The sequence below is a fragment of the Pristiophorus japonicus genome, chromosome 11 (genome assembly GCF_044704955.1).
Source record: "Pristiophorus japonicus isolate sPriJap1 chromosome 11, sPriJap1.hap1, whole genome shotgun sequence".
Lineage (NCBI taxonomy): Eukaryota > Metazoa > Chordata > Chondrichthyes > Pristiophoridae > Pristiophorus > Pristiophorus japonicus.
The window spans coordinates 111,175,220-111,196,691 of record NC_091987.1 but is presented as its reverse complement, the minus strand read 5'-3'; the positions used below and the strand labels follow the sequence as shown (position 1 = coordinate 111,196,691).

General features: G+C 44.1%; 1 protein-coding gene across 2 annotated transcripts in view; it reads right to left on the bottom strand.

The window, feature by feature from the left end:
- The window catches only part of LOC139276225 (MSL complex subunit 3-like), a 133,662-nt gene that overhangs the window by 19,607 nt on the left and 92,583 nt on the right, over positions 1-21,472 (bottom strand). The window lies entirely within an intron of this gene.

Genomic DNA, 21,472 nt, shown 5'->3' with positions numbered 1-21,472 from the left:
AACAGAATACTTGGCTGTAATGTTTGTAGGTTATTCACTCTTAGATTTGGTTGATTATCACAGAGGAAACTCAATAAATTAACAATAATACATGAATTAAACAGAATTTGACAATTATTGCGTTAAATCTTCTTGATATCCTTCAATTCATTCAGGAGAGGCAGGTGAATGTGAATATCATCTTGGTCTGTCTCTTGCTAGCAGGCAAGTGGTTCCAATGTGTGCCTGTCTTCTGCCCCTCATATCAGCTCAGCATCTTCCCTCAACTAAGTGTTACACCTGATGAGTTGGCTGAAATGATCAATTCACCAAGTGATGGGGGGATGAGTATGTTAGCTATTGGTATCTTCTTCTTCTTCTTAGGCAGTCCTCCGGAGTCGAGGATGACTTGTTGCCACACTAAAAATGAGTTCTAAGATGACTGATGAGACCAATGCGGGATCTACATTCTGTCATAGGTGAGGCGGATGATGATTGGAGGGACGGGTGGGTAGGGTGCTTGATTTTTCGTACGCTCCTTCTGCTGATGGTACTTGGCTTTCATGTGCTCCCGGCGAAGAGATTGAAGTGTTTGGCGCCTTCTCGGATGCTTCTCCTCCACTTTGAGCGGTCTTGGGCCAGGGATTGCCAAGAGTCATTAGAGATGTTAAATTTTTTCAAAGCTTTAAGAATGTCCTTGAAGCATTTTCTCTGCCCTCCTGGGGATCACCTGCCGTGACGTAGCTTGGAATAGTAGAGTGCTTGTTTCGGAAGTCTAGCATCGGGCATGCGGACAATGTGGCCTGCCCACCGGAGCTGATCGAGCGTGATCAATGCCTCGATGCTGGGGATGTTGGCCTGAGAGAGAACGCTGACATTGGTGCACCTATCCTGCCAATGAAGTTGCAGGAATTTGCAGAGGCAACATTGGTGATACTTCTCCAGTGCTTTGAAATGCCTACTGTACATAGTCCATGTCTCTGAAGCATATAGGAGGGCAGGTATTATTACTGCTCTGTAGACTATGAGCTTGGTGCTGGGTTTGAGATCCTGGTCTTCGAACACTCTTTTCCTCAAGCCAAAAGCTGCACTGGCACACTGAAAGCGATCTTGGACTTCGTCATCGATGTCCGTCCTTGCTGATAGTTGGCTCCTAAGGTATGGGAAGCTGTCCACATTGCCCAAGGTCTTGTCATGGTATTGGTATACTGCACTAGTGGATGCAGTGAAAATCTAAAACTTGTAAAATGACTGAACGAACAGGCAGCAACTTGTTCAACAATCAATTGTTTGACAACTACAAATAAAGCACAAGAGGCACACAAGTCTATCTCCTTTCAAAGTTTCTCCCTCAGGGGAAAGTACTTCACCCTCATTCAGCATCTGATTGAGCATTAAATGATTTTTTTTCTCCCAGTCTTGTTAGTGCACTCATAGCCTATTCTTGGAGTTTGAGAGACTTATGCTTCAGAATTGTAGCTGATGGTAAAGCATCACTGTACCTGTAAATATAACTGATGCAACTACCTTGTTCCAACAGTGGTGCAGACCCACTTTATCATGGGCCTCCCAGAACAATGATCTCCTTTGATGGTCTGCTAAATACAGAATTAATTCATTGCATTTGTATGCTTGCATTGTGACGTAAAACAGTGTTTATGGCATTAACATGTTAATGCACAAGACCAGCTCAGTGATGTTGAGTTAGACATTAACTAGCAATAATTCTGATTTAGCTGTTGATGTTAAGCACGAGGGCACTGTGCAAACACTGCCATCAGCTTAATTTCGACTTGCTCTCAGTTCAGACATTCTGTGTTCTTTCCACTCGAACAGATAACATCAATTGCAATCTTGTTTGCCCGTATGTGGGCCATAAAAGGAGCGGCGAGCAGCGGCAGTGGGCAGCGTGGAGGCATGCCACTACAAGGTACAGCGCGAGCTGGTGCAGGAGGGTGACGGCTGTGAAGAGTGACATCATCAAGTCCCAGGTCGGTGATTGGAGCATGGGCAGATACAGCAGGAGCGGCGAGGTCGGGGCGAAGGAGCGGCGAGAGACTGTGGAGGGACGTGATCGAGGCCCAGGGGAGACACGAGTTCAGGGCCAGGGGCCCAGGGGCAGCATGGGCCAGCCCACATTGCACTCTGTGCGCGCACTAGGTCCGTGCAGCAGCGCTGATCCCCAGCTGTCTTGGGTAATCTTTGCCACTGGACCAAAACCTAGCTCTGTCAAGCCTGTGTGGTGGCTGGTGTGCAACGGCCACCCCACGTTAAAAAAATGCACGTACAGACATCTTCCATCCTTCAGGATGTAGTTCATTGAAATACTTGTGAACTCATCCTTTTTTTGGCTTGGAAGCAAGTCATCCTCATTTCGAGGGACCACCTATGATGGGTATCATGATAAGAACAAGGAAACAGTATAAACACAGAACAGTAAGGCACAGAGGAACAAAAATGGTTAAGTATAAAAAGCCTTTGGATATAAGCAAGTAGCCAATCAGAAAAAAACTGCAATGATAGTGCTGAATCAAATAAACGTACAGTGCACCAGTTCAACCATAGATTGCACACATTGGAGCGCAGATGGGGGTAGGGTGCAGGATAGGATTAAAGCAGGGGAAGGTCCCTTTGTACCCTTTTACTCATGAGGCTCTTTGGATTAATATAAAGGGAACAGTGAAATGCCTCTACACATTGGTAGGTTAACCCACCACTAAACTTAATGCGGTGTCAACAATCCGACATGCATGTAAGTAAATGCAGAAGCTGTTAGGGTAAGCTATTAGATTCAGTATCTATCACCTCATACCACTATATATGCTAAGGAAACTATTAGGGTATGCATGTATAGGGATATGAGCACCAACTATCTTGCATTGGTAAAAGTGCCTGTCCAAGGAGGCTGCAAGTTTCAGCCATGTTTAGCTGAATAATTTCACACATTTCATTCTATTAGGCTAGGAAGTACATACATTGTTGTGCAACCTTTGCAAATTACATCTTTGACAATGCACACAATATGGTTCTTTTCTTTGTGGCCTTCAACAGCAACCACTGTGCCAGGACTGGTAATGATACACAACAGATAAAACCAAATGCCTACTTTGGGAGGCCATTATGGATGTCATCAGCTGTACAGGACTTGGGTGATACTCCCTCCCTCTCTCCCTCCCTGCCTCTCTCCTTGGGGGCTCTGTACATCCCCAGTGTGCTGTACAGGGCCAGGGGGTAGGGATATTTGCGATGGGGCCTTGCTCAGAGCTTACAGCTTCTGTCTGGGTCATATTTAGATGTTAGTTTAGGCAGGCCGACATCAGGGTATGGTAGTGTGCTGGTTATGGAGCGTGGGCAGATACAGCAGGAGCAGCGAGGTCGGAGTGAAGGAACGGCGAGAGAATGTAGAGGGACGTGATTGGGGCCCAGGGGTGGCGCGAGTTCAGGGCCAGGGGCCCAGGGGCAGCATGGGCCAGCCCACACTGCGATATGTTTGCGCACTAGGTCCATGCAGCAGAGCTGGTCTCCAGTTGCCTTGGTTAATCTTTGCTACTGGACCAAGACCTAGCTCTGTCAAGCCCGTGTGGTGGCTGGTGTGCAACGGTCACCACACGTTAAAAAAGTCCACGCACAAGCATCTTCCACTCTTCACGATGTAATTCGGGATCTGGAATATTAGGTCCTTCATTGGAACACCTGTGAACTTGTCCTTTTTTTGGCGTGGAAGCAAGTCATCCTCGCTTCCAGAGACTGCCAATGCTGATGATGATTGGATACTATGTTTGTGGAGACAATAATGCTCTTAATTTGTTCAATAATTGCTTGTTTTTACTGAATTTCACTGTCTCAAAGCAGTGTTGTGTTCTGCTGAAAAACTTTGACTCTGCTGTTATTGTAACAAAGATGCGCCGAGCTGCTCATTCTGTGACTTCTTTTGCAGAAAGACTACAAGCCTAAAGAAATAAAGAAAGTCTTGCATTTATATAGTGCCTTTCATGACTACCGGATGTCCCAAAGCACTTTACAGCCAATGAAGTACTTTTTGAAGTGTAGTCACTGTTGCAATGTAGGAAATGCAGCAGCCAACTTGTACTCAGCAAGCTCCCACAAACAGCAATGTGATAATGACCAGATAATCTGTTTTTGTTATGTTGATTGAGGGATATATATTGGCCAGGACACCGGGTTAGCTCTCCTGCTCTTCTTCGAAAATGTGCCGTGGAATCTTTTACGTCCACTTGAGAGAGCAAACCAGGCCTCAGTTTAACATCTCATCCAAAAGATGGCACCTCCAACAGTGCAGTGTTCCCTCAGCACCGCATTGGAGTGTCAACCTTGATTTTTTTTTTGTGCTCAAGTCCCTGGAGTGGAACTTGAACCCACAACCTTCTGACTCAGAAGCGAGTACATTACCAAGTGAGCCACTGGCTGTCCCTTAGGGCAAGGAAGCTAGTACTGAAGGACTGCCATGCACACCTCAGCATATCACCCACATAACTTAAAGTAGACACCAGCCCATCCGCAAACGGAATCAACATTGCTTTGTGATTTGTCTGCCAAGTTTTAGCATGAGAATGTGGGCAATTCTGGTTCACCTATGCTGTACACAAAGACAGCAAGCCTCACACTCTGTCTACCAGTCTGGGTAAGAACTAATTAAACTCACCTAACAGTAATTAGCAGTTTTGAGTGGAAAAACAGATCTGATACTTGAAGTCATGAGTTCCTGGTTAGGATTCAAATGCTCTCAGAGTGTCAGCTATAACTCAGTAGGTTGCACTCTCGCCTCCAAGTCTGAAGGTTGTGGGTTTAAGTCCCACTCCAGGGACTTGAGCACAAAAAAAAATCTATGCTGACACTCTAGTGCGTTGCTGAGGGAGCACTGCACTTTTGAATGTGCCATCTTTTGGATGAGACATTAAACCGAGGCCCCGTTTGCTCTCTCAAATGGACATAAAAGATCCCATGGCACTTTTTCAAAGAAGAGCAGGGGAGTTATCCCCGGTGTCCTGGCCAATATTTATTCCTCAATCAACATAAACAAAAAACCAGATTATCTGGTCATTATCACATTGCTGTTTGTGGGAGCTTGCTTGTTGCACAAATTAGCTGCTGCGTTTCCCACATTACAACAGTATTGCCTGTAAAGCGCTTTGAGACATCCGGTGATCGTGAAAGGCGCTTTATAAATCCAAGTCTTTCTTTCTAAATGGATTGCAACACTAGGCCACCTGACGTATGAGAAATACTATTTCTGTGAACAGTGATACTGTTATTGATGCACACTAATTTGGTTATTGAGACCAAAAATCCATAGACCTACCTCTGTCAGACGTGTGCTAAAAGTGCTTCAATTCAGGTCTGGACGCAGTTAGGTTGGGTCCCAGATTTCCCCAGGAGTTTTCTGGATGCAGAAGGCAGCAGGGCTGGAGATGAGGACATTAGAGAGCGCAACTTATCCAGCCCTCAGACGCACCAGCTGAGACCAGGCATATCAGCCAGTGAAAGAGCCAAAGTGGGTCCAGGCCAACACTGCAGTAGGCTGGACCCCTACAGAAAAAAAACAGGAATTTGTGGTGCCCAAGCGGGGCGTCCCGACAGAAACCAGCAACATCCACTAAAAATTCTGGCCTGTGAGCCAAAGTACCCTTAGTGGCATGGGCGGCTGTCATTTGTATTAAAATTAATGAACCTCCCCTGAACTCAGCACTAATGTGACTCCCTTCCTTCACCCACTGATTTTTTTTAACCCCATTATGTTTTTTTATAACGTTTTATTTTTATTTCAGATTATCTCTTTGTAGTAATAGTTACATATTCAAATTCTCTTTAGACAAGATAATGGACTATGGAATGCTTTCTGAGTGCCAAGGCAGTTCTTTGATCACTCATGAGAAAATCTGCTGTCTGTACATTTCTCCTCTCCCTCAAGGATAAAGCTACCCACAGTAGTAAGGTGCTGTGAATAGCAGTCTCGTTGAGAACGTTCATATTTTACTTCCAACAAGTAGGTCAGTTCAACTGACAGGTGACAATTACACAACCTAAACGACCACATGTAAAATTGTAATTGGTAACTCTAATGAAGATCACTTATGACAACTTGAATCACCAATCAGAAGCATAAAGCAAGAGCTCCCTCTAAAGGATAGTCTGAGTCACAAGGCTCCAAAATGACATTCATTCTGGCACCAATTATTACACATACTCATGTGCTTTTAAAAAAAAAGACATAATTTGCAAATGTCCCCAATTAAATGATGCTGTGCAAAGATCATTAAGTTATTTGTTGTCTGAAATGAGTGTAAATTAAAAACAATCTCCACTTGATACTATATTTGAATTTTTTCAATCAAAATAGAAATAAAATTAAGCCTGAATAAAGTGTTTGAATCCCATTTGCTTCCTACCCTAGTAAGTGTAGGACTGTAATGTAATTTTACCTGATTCAAGTGCGATATGAGAAATGTTATTTTTGTGAACATTAATCCACACTGGGGATCGGGGCCTGGAGGGGAGTAAGAGAGTGCATTGTAGGTGCTGAGATTGACTTGGGACAATCTCTAGTGCTAGTTACACAGTGAGTTAGACACTGAAACAAGTTTCAAATTCAGCTCAGGATATTGAAAGCAAAGATCCCTCTCTATCTATTGTCTGTTATGGCTCCTTCATTAAATAAGTTCGGATATTTTCAATCCGGTCCCTGGTGGGCGTTGGTTTCCGTACAACATTAATCCTAATTTGGAAATCTCACTTAGCTGGTAAGGGAGATGGGATAAGAAAATATTCTGGTGCAATAGGCTTGTCAGAAGTTGTGGCTAAAGTATTGGTTTGAGACGAGCTGGCAGCTCTCAAGGTTGTTACAGTGTTCACTATACCAATATTAGCATCCCTCACTTCGAAGAGCTTCAATTTTCCAAAAATAGCAAAGAAAAGAAAATGTAATGTTCTGATGGAGTATAAGGTATGACAGTGCTACAAATGGAACTAGCAGTTATATCACACACCATTATGCCCTATCTGCCCTTCGTAGAAATTCATGTACCCGCTACTTGAGAGTTCACATCATAATGCATACACTGTCATCCCAACCATTTGCATTTAATGCAAACACTGGAGAAATATGACAAAGTAAGCAGTTTTACTTTAACTGATTTCCCATAAAAATGTGCTGTACTTTCATATTTGAGTTTTAGAGATAATGTCAAAGGAAGTAATTTTAGAAAATATCAGGGACACATTCCTACCCATGTAGGTTTATATTCTGTAAGCTATAGTGAAAGTGTTTTGGCATTTCCTCATACGCTTGGGACTCTTGTCCTCAATATTTATTTCCAATATTCAGTGATAGCTCTTATCCGGCACCCTCGGGACCTGGCCTGTGCCAATTGAGGGATTTTGCCGGATGAGGGGAGAGATCATCGGCCCAGGGGAGGAAGGAGGCAGCCCGCGGGGGGGGGGGGGTGAAGGTTGCCCAAGGTCGGGGAGGGGGGGGGGGAGGAGGTCGCCCGAGGTCAGGGGAGGGGTTCGGCGGGCCCGAAGAGTCGGTGGGCCCTGAAGTGTCGACAGGCCCCGAAGTGTCGGCGCGGCCCGAGCGGGCGGCCAGCTGGCCCAACCCCCCCGGAGGGAGCGCTGTGGGGAGGAACAGCCGGCCCGAGGACTGTGGCTGCAGGAGTTCCAGTAGGGTGACGAGGAGGAGGCAGCTGATAACCCCGACATCGAGGAGAAAGATTATATTGGTGAGTAGGATTTTGGCAGGTTGCGTTCTGCGCATGCGCTACTTGGCGGCCGGGAATGGTGCCGGAAGAGGGGTGGTGCTGGCTAGGGGAGTCCCGGATAAGTGATTCAACCTGTATCCTTTTATATCTTAATTTGCTCATTCTGAAGCACTAAATCATTTCCTGTAACTCTCAATTAATTGCATCCAACGTTATGTCACAATGGAACTTGTTTAATGCCAGATTTCAAAGTTAACTCTTTACTATTAAGTAAAGGAATTTGATTTTTGGAAAATCCTCTTTTAAATAACAGTAGGCCGAAATTCAGGGTCTCAAAGAGACCCATTAATGCCCGTTTGCAGCGGCCATTCCTAAAAATCGGATGGCCGGCGCTTTGGGCTCAACAGGCTGACCCGACCTAAATTCAGGTTGGGGATTTTTCGGTCTGGACCCTATCCCGCCCGAGTGGTTGCACTGCCAATGAAAACAATTTAAAAAAAGCAATAAAAACTTACCGGTCGATTTTCACCTGAATCCGCCGATCCCATGCCACGCGGTGCCCTCCGCAGGTTTTTCTGCTGGTGCACCATCTCCGCACTGAGCGTGGCCACCCTTAAAGGAGGGCCCACTGGCATGGCCACAATGGAAACATTTTTGCCGGCCGACTTGCTGATCGGCCGGCTAAATAATAATAACAACTTTTATTTATCTAGCGTCTTTAACGTAGTAAAATATCCCAAGGCGCTTCACAACAGTGTTACAGGCAAACAGATAAATTTGACACCGAGCCACAGAAGAAATTAAGGCAGATGATCAAAAGCTTGTTTAAAGAGGTAGGTTTTAACGAGCGTCTTACAGGAAAGAGAGGGAGAGAGGCGGAGAGGTTTAGGGAGGGAGTTCCAGAGCTTCGGGCCCAGGCAGCTGAAGGCACGCCCACCGATGGTTGAGCAGTTATAATGGGGGATGTTCAAGAGGCCAGAATTTAAGGAGTGCAGACATCTTGTGGGATTGTGAGGCTGAAAAAAATTAGAGCTAGGGAGGGGCAAGGCCATGGAGTGATTTGTAAACAAGGATGAGAATTTTGAAATCAAGGCTGTGATGTATTTGCAGCCATGCTCTGAACCATGTAATTACATGTAATAGCCAACAGATGGGGTAAGCCCGGGAGGCACACATTACTGCACCTTATGCTGTCTCCCGATATAAAACAGGCTCCCCCTGCAGTGAGGACTTTTGGAGTTTATATTAAACCTAAAGGTTACAAGGTGATCAGCTCCAGCATGGGCCACGTGTGATTTATTATAGTGATAAGCATACGTATCAACTGGTGATGAGGATGGGATACTAACACGCAGCTATGGCCACCATTGACGACATCGCGCGATATTGCGTCGGGGAAGACTGGGATGATTTCATTGACCGGCTGGATCAATGCTTTGTCACAAAAAACTTAGAGGGAGCCGCGAATGCCAGCAAACGCAGGGCCGTCTTCCTCACGGTCTGCGGATCACGGACATACGCATTGATCAAGGACCAACTGGCCCTGACGAAACCCACTGAGAAAAGTTACGAAGAACTGTGCGAGCTAGTTCGAAATCACCTAAAGCCGAAACGCAGTGCGCTCATGGTGAGGTACCGTTTCTACACCACCGGCACGGAGTAGGCCAAGACGTGACAGCGTTCATCGCTGAGCTAAGGCGTCTTGCTGGGCCATGCAAATTCGGGATAGTTCTTGAAGAAATGTTAAGAGACTTCTTTGTTTTGGGAATCGGGCACGAAGGGATTTTCCGCAAATTGCTAGCGGAGGAAGACTTGGACCTAGCCAAAGCCACCCTAATTGCTCAGGCATACATGGCAAGAGAGGAAGAAACAAAGCTACTCAACACACAACTTCGGAATCACCCGGGGCCAAACACAGTGAATAAGCTAAATTCGTCGGCAGACAGGAGAAGTGCCCCCAGCTGGGTTAATGCGGCCTCTGCTCGACCTGAGATGACTCACTCACCACAACAAGGAACTAATGCGAAGAGATCAGTACCTGTGAATGCAAGTCCATCAGCAAGCTGTTGGTGCTGTGGAGGGGCTCATCGCGCAAACCAGTGCAGGTTCAATCAATATGTCTGCAAGAATTGCTCAATGATGGGGCACCTCCAACGAATGTGTAAACGTGCTACAACTCGGTACGTAGCGGAGGATGGGAGGTTAAGCGTAGATCCTGAGGATCGCACAGAGATGACCGAGGAGGAAGAGGTACATGGGGTGCACGTGCATGAAGTGCACACCTTTACTAACAAGAGTCCCCCGATTATGATGTTAAACTGAATGCCATACCGGTACCGATGGAACTGTACATGGGTGCGAACCAATCGATCATGAGCCAGAAGGCCTTTGAGAAGTTATGGGAAAAGAAAGCACACGGGCCCAAGCTGAGCCCGATCGATGCGAAGCTGCGCACTTACACTAAAGAGATTATCCCGGTCCTCGGAAGTGCAATGGTTCAGGTGCTGTATGATGGTTTTGTGCATAAATTGCCACTATGGATTGTTCCTGGTATCGGGTCCACGCTGCTTGGCAGAAGCTGGCTACGGAATTTTACCTGGAAATGGGGCGTTGTAAAAGCATTATCATCGGTGGAGAAAGCCACGTGTGCGCAGGTCTTAGACAAGTTTCTGTCACTGTTCCAGCCTGGCATCGGCAGCTTCACAGGGGCCAAGGTGACAATTCACCTCAGCCCAGACACGAGACCTGTTCACCACAAGGCCAGAGCGGTCCCTTACATGATGCAGGAGAAAGTAGAAGTCGAGCTAGATCGCTTCTGCGCGAAGGCATCATATCACCAGTGAAATTTAATGACTAGGCCAGTCCCATTGTCCCCGTTCTTAAAAGTGATGGGAAAATTAGAATCTATGGAGATTACAAAGTAACCATAAACCGAGTATTGTTACAGGACCAGTACCTGCTACCCAAGGCGGAGGATTTGTTCGCGACCTTGTCGGGCGGAAAACTGTTTTCGAAATTGGACCTCACCTCGGCGTACATGACCCAGGAGCTGGCAGAATTGTTCAAGAAGGTGACGTGCATAAACACACACAAGGGGCTGTTCGTATGCAACCGGTGCCCCTTCGGAATCTGATCAGCGGCTGCGATCTTCCAACGAAACATGGAGAGCCTGCTAAAATCTGTCCTGAGAATGGTCATCTTCCAAGACGACATCTTGATCACCAGACACGATACCAATGAACACCTCCATAACTTGGAGGAGGTGCTACGCTGACTAAATCGCGTAGGTCTAAGATTGAAACAAACCAAATGCGTCTTCTTGGCACCAGAGGTGTAATTCCTGGGAAGGAGAATCGCAGCAGATGGCATCAGACCCTCAGACGGAGGCGATCCAGAAGGCCCCGAGAGCACGCAACATGATGAAGTTGCGCTCGTTCCCAGGACTACTGAACTACTTTGGTAACTTTCTGCCTGGGCTGAGCACTTTGCTTGAACCATTACATGTACTGCTCCGCAAGGGTGATGACTGGGTCTGGGGTAAAAATCAAGAAACTGCCTTCGAGAAGGCCAGAAACTTATTGTGCTCAAACAAACTACTGGCGCTGTATGATCCCTGTAGGCATCTTGTTTTAGCGTGTGATGCGTCATCCTACGGGATCGGGTAAGCTCCAACCTGTAGCGTATGTGTCCCGCAGCCTTTCCAAGGCTGAAAGGGGGTACAGCACGGTCGAAGAGGAGGCCCTAGCTTGTGTGTACACGGTAAAAAAGATGCAGCAGTACCTATTTGGCCGGTGGTTTGAACTAGAAACCAACCACAAGCCGCTCACGTCGTTATTCTCTGAGAGCAAAGGCATTAATACCAACGCCTCAGCTCGCATTCAGAGGTGGGCATTAACGCTGTCCACTTACGACTACACGATCTGCCACAGACCAGGCACCGATAACTGCGCAGATGCGCTCAGCCGGCTCCCGCTCGCCACCACCGAGGGTGAAACAGAGCAGCCCGCGGAACTGGTCATGGCCATGGAAGTCTTTGAGGGTGAAGGGTCACCCGTCACGGCGCGCCAGATAAGAATCTGGACAAGCCAAGACCCTCTGCTGTCCCAGATGAAAAACTGTATATTAAGTGGAAACTGGGCAACCACGTATGGAGAGATGCATGGCGATTTTAAGCCGTTTCACCGGCACAAGGATGAGTTATCCATCCAGGCCGACTGCATTTTGTGGGGAAATCGTGTAGTCCTACCCAAAAAGGGCAGAGATTTATTTGTCAAAGATCTCCATAGCACACACCCGGCATCGTAATGATGAAAGCCATTGCAAGATCGCACGTGTGGTGGCCCGGCATTGACACAGACTTAGAGTCGTGCGTACGCCGATGCAACATGTGCGCGCAACTCAGTAACGCACCCAGGGAAGCCCCCCTGAGCCTGTGGTCCTGGCCCTCCAAACCCTGGTTCCACATCCACGTAGACTACGCGGGTCCCTTTCTTGGAAAAATGTTTCTAGTTGTAATTGATGCTTATTCTAAATGGAATGGATCGGATGTGTTATAATGTCGTCCAGCACATCCACCGCCACAATAGAGAGCCTTCGGACAATGATCACCATCCATGGCCTGCCCGATGTCCTTGTTAGTGACAATGACTATGCTTTACGAGTTTCGAATTTCACGATTTTATGTGCTGTAACGGCATAAAGCATGTCAGGTCGGCCCTGTTCAAACCAGCCTCCAATGGCCAAGCTGAACGAGAAGTACAGATCATAAAGCAGGACATGCAGCGAGTAACAGAAGGCCCCTTGCAGACCCGCGTGTTGTTCGCATTTCAGACGAGGCCCCACTCACTCACATGGGTTCCGCTCGCCGAACTCCTCATGAAGAGGACCTTCAAAACAAGGCTGTCCCTCGTGCACCCGGTTTTAAGTGAGATTGGCGAAAACCGGCGTCTTAAGCAATGTACATATCATGGCCGCAACTCTGTAACGCGTTGTATCAATGTCGATGACCCTGTTTTCGTGCTGAACTTTGGTACTGGCCCCAAGTGGCTCGCAGGCACTGGCATAGCTAAGGAGGGAAGTAGGGTATTCGGGGGAAGACTCACTAATGGCCAAATCTGCAGGAAGCACATCGATCAAACCAAACTGAGATTCACCGATGATCCAGAACCGCTGGATGACTACAGTGACATCGACTTCCAACGACAAGCAACAGAACCAGCGGTTCACCAAGAGACAGAACCCGTCGCACCGGACAATCCGACCAGAGCCGCAGCACCGCAAGGCAGCGATACTCCGGTCAGGCCACCCACACCCAGCGTCCAACTCAAACGCTCAACCAGAGAGCGCAGACCCCCGGTCAGGCTTGATCTGTAAACCGCATCGAAGACTTGGGAGGAAGTGTTGTGATGTATTTGCAGCCATACTCTGTACCATGCATTGTACCATGTCATTACATGTAATAGCCAACAGATGGGGAAAGCCCGGGAGGTACACATTACTGCACCTCATGCTGTCTCCCTATATAAAGCAGGCTCCCCCTCCCGTGAGGACCTTTGGAGTTTACATTAATCCTAAAGGTCACAAGGTAATCAGCTCCAGCATGGGCCACGTGATTTATTATAGTGATAAGCATACGTATCAGAGGCGTTGTTTAACTGGGAGCCAATGTAGGTCAGAAAACACAGGGGTGACAGGTGATCTTGACTTGGTGCAGGTTAGTACACAGGCTGCTGAGTTTTGAATGACTTCCAAGTTTATGTCGTGTGGAATGTGGAAGGCTGGCCAGGAGTGAGTTGTAGTAGTCAAGTCTAGAGGTAACAACGGCACAAATACTGTCCCCGGGGAAACCCTCCCTGGTGGCCCAGTGATTCAAAAATGATAGATTCTCTCCCCTTTAATGATGATGCATACACGCTGTGACATCACGACTCCACCGCTAATTGACAGCGGTGGAGGCCCCGAGCAACCCATTTTCAGCCAGTCAGCCTGGCTTTGAATCTAAGGCCCACCCCATTGTGATCCATTTCCTGTAGGACTTTGAAAACATTTCTTTTCAGTTGCATAACAGTTGATTTCTGATTATCAACGATTTGTTTCACTGTATTAGTATCCACTCGTGTATTTGTATACACTGGTGGATCACTCATGGTATTGTTCATGGTAGGGTTCGGTTAGTGTCAGGAATACTTTTTGCACAGTGTTTGTTCTCAACTTTTAGAATAGGTTGCCACCATCTGTGCTGAGTGCAAATTTATTGCAGGTCATCAAAAGGGAGCTGGATGAGATCCTACGAGTGGAAAGCATCTCGAGTTAAAGGTCGGTCAGTGGGTTAACTGGGATTAATAATATCAGCCACCCCGATCTCTTGGAGCTTGCTTGATTGCTTTTATGGATGGAGAGGAATTTCCCCAGTTTCCAAAATTAAGTTAAACATTTTATTCCCCTTGTCTTGCTACTCACAGAACATTATGATGAGGCGGTGGTGAGGAAGGGGGTGTCGAGGCAGTAGGTAGTCTCATGTAGGAATGAGACACGATGGGTATTTTTGTGTCCTTTTTCGTATGTTCATATTTATAACTCCAATTAGGTTAAGAAAAGACACTGACAGGCTTTTTGGCATTGTCCTATCACTTTTCCTACAGATCTGACATGGACACAGTTAGAAACATGCTCAGTGACATGCTTCCCTGAGTTTCCACGCCCCTCCCTCATTTTATGGAGGATGGGGCTGATGGCCTAAAATACACCAGCACTAATATGCTCTCTGAAATTTATAGGGCAATAAAATCACTGATCGAGACAAAAATATCAAGTCCAAGCTCCGGTTTTTGGACTTGTAAAAATTTATTAAAAGAAACAAACAATTCAATTGATAAATTTAATTATGTTCTTGTGAAATATATTATGAGGTTTTTTTGCACCTGAAAATATTAATTTATTGGAATGACACATTCTTATGAGGGGGTCCAATATTCTAATATCGACCTGAAAAGATAGTAAAACAAAAATAACATTTTGGGCTCAATTTCCCCAGTATTGGCTCCGTTGTTTTTGGAATAGGCTGCTTTTTCTGGCCTAACTTAAAAATTCCAGTTTCCCCAATCAATTTGCACCAGCGTAACTGACTGTGTTACATTTTTTTTAGGCAAGTTTTTTTTTTCTCCAAAGGGGACGTTACCAGCCACCAACGCCAATTCTGGCCATTTAGGCAACTTTGGCCAGCTAATAGTTACTCCATTTCTACTTAGGCCAGCATTTGTGGCCACTCGAGAAAACCCTTGCGGAGAGTTAAAGAAATCGTCACAGGTAAGGAAATTGTCGCAAGTAAGTGCAGCAGAGGCCCAGACAACAGCAGCAGGAATGATAAGAGAAGGGGAGAGGAGGAAGCGAGTGGTGGGGGAGGGCTTTCGGGTGTAGTTAGGTGCGGGGTCCTTTCGGCCCGGGAAGGCAGTGGGCCGGTGCGGGGGGGCCTTTCGGCCCAGAATGGCAGTGGCTTCAGTTTCCAGCCCAGCCCTTTTTCGGTTTTTAACCTCAGACCTTCTGAATGTCCCTCGTTACCCTAGCAACATCAGTTTTTGGCGCAGGCCTTAAGCTCCACCCACAAGGCTTAAGGTCAATCTGCGGTGCTCCAAATTCAAAGTTAATTCCGGCGAAACTTGGATTTTTTTGGGGTGCATTTGGGCCACTAAAAAATCATACGTACCTCTTCAACTGCGCCAAAAATTACCCATGTGGAAAATTGAGCTCAATGGAACTACATTTTAAAGCTCTACTTGATCTGCTTTCTGTTGTGTACACTGTAAGGCTGTTGTTATACTACAGGTACTAATCTGAGACTGGTGTCTTTTCAGTGTAAAAAGGAACCAGGAGACCCAATTTACTATTTGCTATGTCAGCTATGAGTTACTTTGAGCCAAGTGACAGGATGATCTGTGCATACGTGCTTGTACACATGCAGAACTCCATTTGTTGGTCAGTTACATTTGAAGTTAGGAGAGATAGACTACCTGGGCATTTTTTAAGCTTGGCTTTACATTTGGCAGTACTACAGCCAGTGCAAAGACCAACTGGGTGACAGACTATTCACTAGAGTTAGATTTGCCTCTTTTTGCTCAAATGCCTCAAGAATCAAATTTGCCTTCCAACTTATATTGCTGTATTAGTGTTTTTGCGAGAAGTTAAACATAATGACACAGATAATAGCAGATTTTCTGAATGGCATTGTAGCTTGTGTTCTCTGTATTGATTTATTTACTCTCTCGTCTGTATAAGTAATTAAATAAACAGAAGGTACAAACTACAGTCACTGATGGAAAATGAAATCAGTCCTTTTCACTCATACAATATTATGACAGCTCCCATCTGTAAGCAAAAATGCAGATCATATAAACTCACTCTGAGCTTCTATAGCACGCCTAAACACAGTTTGTCAAAGTACAAAAGAAATGGCAGCTAGAGTCACTACAATTTGTCTCTTTTCCAAATAATATAGTAAGAGAAAAAAAGAGCAAAGAAGTCATCTATTTGCAACTGTTTTTACAGTATTTACAAAAGACTACAATATGAGCAGAAAAAGATCATGCAATAAGCAAATCAATGATTTGTTAGTGGATCTATGATAGCTATGCTTACAGGTAGTCTGGGACTTGAAGTGGGATTCCCGATAATAATAATTTTTATTTATATAGCGCCTTTAACATAGTAAAACATCCCAAGGTGCTTCACATCAATTTTACAACACGTTAGATATTGACTATTGAGGGAGAGAGAGAAAAAGCGAGATAAAGCGGGAGAAGGAAGTGTAAAAAGAGGTTAAAGGCTTGGGCCTGAAGCGGCAGCCAAAATGTGCACGCAGAAAGACACAGGCGAAAAAACAAAAAAATTCAAATTACATTGTAAATAATACAATGAGTATACAATAGTAAAATCAGTATAATAGATTAATTATAATTAAAGAAAATTAAATATATACCATAATTATAAATTCAGTTAAAATTAGAAAATCAGCAATTGAAGCAAAATAAATAAATTATTAGCTTTCTTTAAGATTCATTCCCTGTTCAGTGATTCAATTAAAATGGAAGAACCAATCACCGTCCTCCATCCTTGTGATGTCATAATGTTATTTCTTTTTATTTCTCATTTTGTTCCCTTGACGGGACATAAGAACATAAGAAATAGGAACTGGAGTAGGCCATACAGCCCCTCGAGCCTGCTCTGCCATTTAATACAAACATGGCTGATCCAATCATGGACTCAGGTCCACTTCCCTGCCCGCTCCCCATAACCCCATATCATTTAAGAAACTGTCCATTTCCTGTCTTAAATTTATTCAATGTCCCAGCTTTCACAGCTCTCTGAGGTAGCGAATTCCACAGATTCACAACCCTCTGAGAAGAAATGTCTCATTTGTTTTAAATGGGCGGCCCCTTATTCTAAGATTATGCCCTCTAGTTCTAGTCTCCCCTATTAATGGAACCATTCTCTCTGCATCCACCTTGTCAAGCCTCCTCATAATCTTACACATTTCGATAAGATCACCTCTCATTCTTCTGAATTCCAATGAATAGATGCCCAACCTACTCAACCTTTCCTCATAAGTCAACCCCCTCATCTCTGGAATCAACCAAGTGAACCCTCTCTGAACTGCCTCCAAATCAAGTATATCCTTTCATTAATATGGAAACCAAAACTGCATGCAGTATTTCAGGTGTGGCCTCACCAATACCCTGTACAGCTGTAGCAAGACTTCCAAAACTCCATCCCCTTTGCAATAAAGGTCAAGATTCCTTTGGCCTTCCTAATCATTTGCTGCACCTGCATACCTTTTGTGTTTCATTCACAAGTACCTCCAGGTCCCACTGTACTGCAGCACTTTGCAATCTTTCTCCATTTAAATAGTAACTTGCTCTTTGATTTTTTTTCTGCCAAAGTGCATGACCTCACACTTTCTAACATTATACTCCATCTGTCAAATGTTTGCCCATTCACTTAGCCTGTCTATGTCCTTTTACAGATTTTTTGGGACCTGTAATAGTTCCAGGCTTGAGCTGCCTCCGTTGTCAGGGAGACGCTTATGTTTTAAACTCCTTCCAGCTGCCTCCATGGCAGCTCACCCATTGCTATAGCAGCAAAATTACTGAAACAATGCATCACACAGTGAACATAGGATAAACTACTTTGCATCTCAATGACAGAGATAGGAATATATTTGTAGCATTTACAAACACTTCACAAAAAACTGTTTAAAGATGCAAGCAACTTTGTCCTCCCTCCCCAACACCTCTTACTCACAGCAATTTACATATTTTTTGGCCTAGTTGAATTGGAGTTTTTCCTTATTTGGACGTACATTTATTTAATTTCCACTCTTTGCGCCCTAAAACCTTTATTCTCTCGGTTAATTACATGAGTGTGACTTTTTTCTTTTTTACTTTTCTTGCTTGTTCTTGCTGAAGCACTGTAACAAAAAGCATCTTCCCCTATTGTCAAGTCTCCAATGGCCGGGACCTTGAACAAGTGGGCTTTTGCGCTAGTTTGAGCCGAACTGGCTCCAGCTGCGATGTTACATCCCCACAAAAACTCATCCATAAAATACCTTAAGCTCAAAAATTTTATTTAACAGCTTAAATTGTACAAAAATATTTTTGAAACTATTGACTTTTTTTTACTATTCATGCATCACAATGTTATTTTCCATTGACTGGTTATGTGACACTGTGCACTCTGAGTAGTTTAATTTTACAGACGAGTGAAAATTACCAGTTCCATGTTACATATCTCTCACATGCAGAATTTATCAATCCGAGCTGGAATTCCACACCCCTGTTGAAACAATGCGTTTCTGCCTGGTTGTCACGTAATATGTATTGTCACAGTGCATTTTGAGCATTATAGTTCCACAGGAGAGGGGTGAAAATTACAACTCCATGATGTATCCATCACACACACAAAGCAATTGTGAACATGAGCTATAACTCTTCTCTCCAGTTGAATAACCGTGGCTCTGAAACAGAGCATATTTCTAGTCTGGACTCAGAGAGAGCTGGTATTTACAGAAGAAACTTCTTGAAAGCATTTCCAACATTCAGTGGCTAATTTTATGGCTGAGGTTTTTTTTAGAATTAGATCATTCTTAATTCGATCTGGAGGCGTAGCAAAGTTTTGTGGGCTCAACCGGCTTCCAGCACAATGGTTTTTAAACCAGCACAAAACTCAGAGAAACTCACTATGTGCTGGACATAACTTGCGCTTGAAATTCCTCGACCTTTTGCGCTGGTTTGGCCAATTTATGGCGAATTGGGCTGTAAAAACCAGCGCAACCTACTGGAAACTCTAGACCAATGTATTATAGTATTTTAATTTTCATGTGTGCATGTGCAGAAGTAACATGATTGCCGAAAGGACTTGAGGAGCCCTGAACGATTTGCTCGATTGTTTTTGCAGTACGTGCCAACAGAAGTTACAAGCACTTTAATAGTAATTGTTTATTCCTCAGAAAATGTAGCAGTTGTCAGAATTTAAATGTATGAGTTAAAAATGGATAACAATGCTTTCCAGCTAAGTTTGCTCACGGTCTTGCAGCAGCACAGATGAGATGGATGTTGCAGAAAGAAAACATTTGTTGGAAAGTGTGAGGTCATGCACTTTGGCAGAAAAAAATCAAAGAGCAAGTTATTATTTAAATAGAGAAAGATTTCAAAGTGCCGCAGTACAGCGGGACCTGGGTGTACTTGTGCATGAAACACAAAAGGATAGTATGCAGGTACAGCAAGTGATCAGGAAGGCCAATGGTATCTTGGCCTTTATTGCAAAGGGGATGGAGTATAAAAGCAGGGAAGTCTTGCTACAGCTATATAAGGTATTGGTGAGACCATACCTGGAATACTGCAAACAGTTTTGGTTTCCATATTTCCGAAAGGATATACTTGCTTTGGAGGCAGTTCAGAGAAGGTTCACTTGGTTGATTCCGGGGATGAGTGGGTTGACTTATGAGGAAAGGTTGAGTAGATTGGGCCTCGACTCCTTGGAATTCAGAAGAATGAGAGGTGATCTTATTGAAATGTATAAGATTATGAGGGGGCTTGACAAGGTGGATGCAGAGGGGATATTTCCACTGATGGGGGCGACTAGAACTAGAGGGCATGATCTTAAAATAAGGGGCCACCCATTTAAAACAGAGATGAGGAGAAATTTCTTCTCTCAGAGGGTTGTAAAGCTGTGGAATTCGCTGCCTCAGAGAGCTGTGGAAGCTGGGATATTGAATAAATTTAAGACAGAATAAACAGTTTCTTGAATGATAAGGGGATAAGGGGTTATGGGGAGCGGGCGGAGAAGTGCAGCTGAGCCCATGATCAGATCAGCCATGATCTTATTGAATGGCGGAGCAGGCTCGAGGGGCCGTATGGCCTACTCCTGTACCTATTTTTTATGTTCTTATGTTTCAATGTGTTCCATTTTTTTGCAGTTGGATTGGTTCAGGTTCTTTTTCGTTGGATAAAAGTTCAGTTTTTAGCAACAATCACAATTATTTAGTACAATTTAATTAGCTGTTTTTAACAAGGGAACATCTCCACCAACTTTAGGATAAAGGCCTAGAATGTATATCCATGTGCTACAAGATGACCATGGGCAAAAATGGCTCCAATATAAACTATTTGTCAAACACCTCTATCTGAAGTGCCAAAATTCTCTACACTTACATATTTAAAAATATTCAAAATAACATGGCCAGCTATGATTTCTACATTCATTACAGAGAAATCTAAAATTTTGACCAAGTTATGAGGTATAGTCATTCATAATTCCAAAAGATTTTCTGATTACGTGATGTGCAGTGACATTTTCAATTTTCATCTGTTTCCTTACCAAAAAAGCAGGTTCTTATGTGGAGAGGGTTACCAAGGTAAACTATAAAAGCTTCAGGACCATTCCAATGACTACATGTAGTCTATAAAATCACATCAATTCGTATTGTGCTGGTTCTAATCTGCTTAGAATTAGGGAATGACTATGAAACACAATTATACCATTCTGAATCATCAATATACTGTTGATGAAACAGTTCATTTAAAATTTCACTTCACAATTCATTTAAGATTTAAAAGATCAAACTACATCTTCTCAATAGCCAAGCTAATTATATATTAGAATTGTCCAAGGAAAATGTGAGATACACTAATACTTATTAATAAAATGTTTCACATTTACAAAGTTAGTGTAAAGAAGCAAATTTCTCATTTGGAATTCTCAGGGAAGTAATGCAACTCAATATTTTCAAAGACAAAATTTGATGCCCCAATAATGGGAAGCACTTTACAAGGGACTTTGATTTATATTTGCAATTTGTTGTCTACAACTAATTAAGCAGCTATATAAATGTGCCTTTTGGGAAGATATGCAAATCTGATTTCTTCACAATTTCAACTAGCAATTCTAGGTCAAGTTGATTAGTACAATGCACTTTCACTTATTTAGTAGGAGACTCAATCTAAGGACTGTAAGTGAAACTGAGTACGGTAAATCCTAGCCCAGTTTCCAGTGAGCGAAGTTCCACAAATAACTCTGTACAAATTGGTACTCTCACTCAGAGCTCACAAGGGGGTATTAAAAAACGGAAACCTAGACATTAGCATAGTTATAAAAGAATTATTAACTGATCAAAAAAATACAAAATTATACAAAGATTTGAAATGTTAGCATTTGAATTATACAGCACAAAATGGCAATGACTTTCCACAGGTATAATTTTCCTCATTCTTTTAGAAGTTCAACCTTCA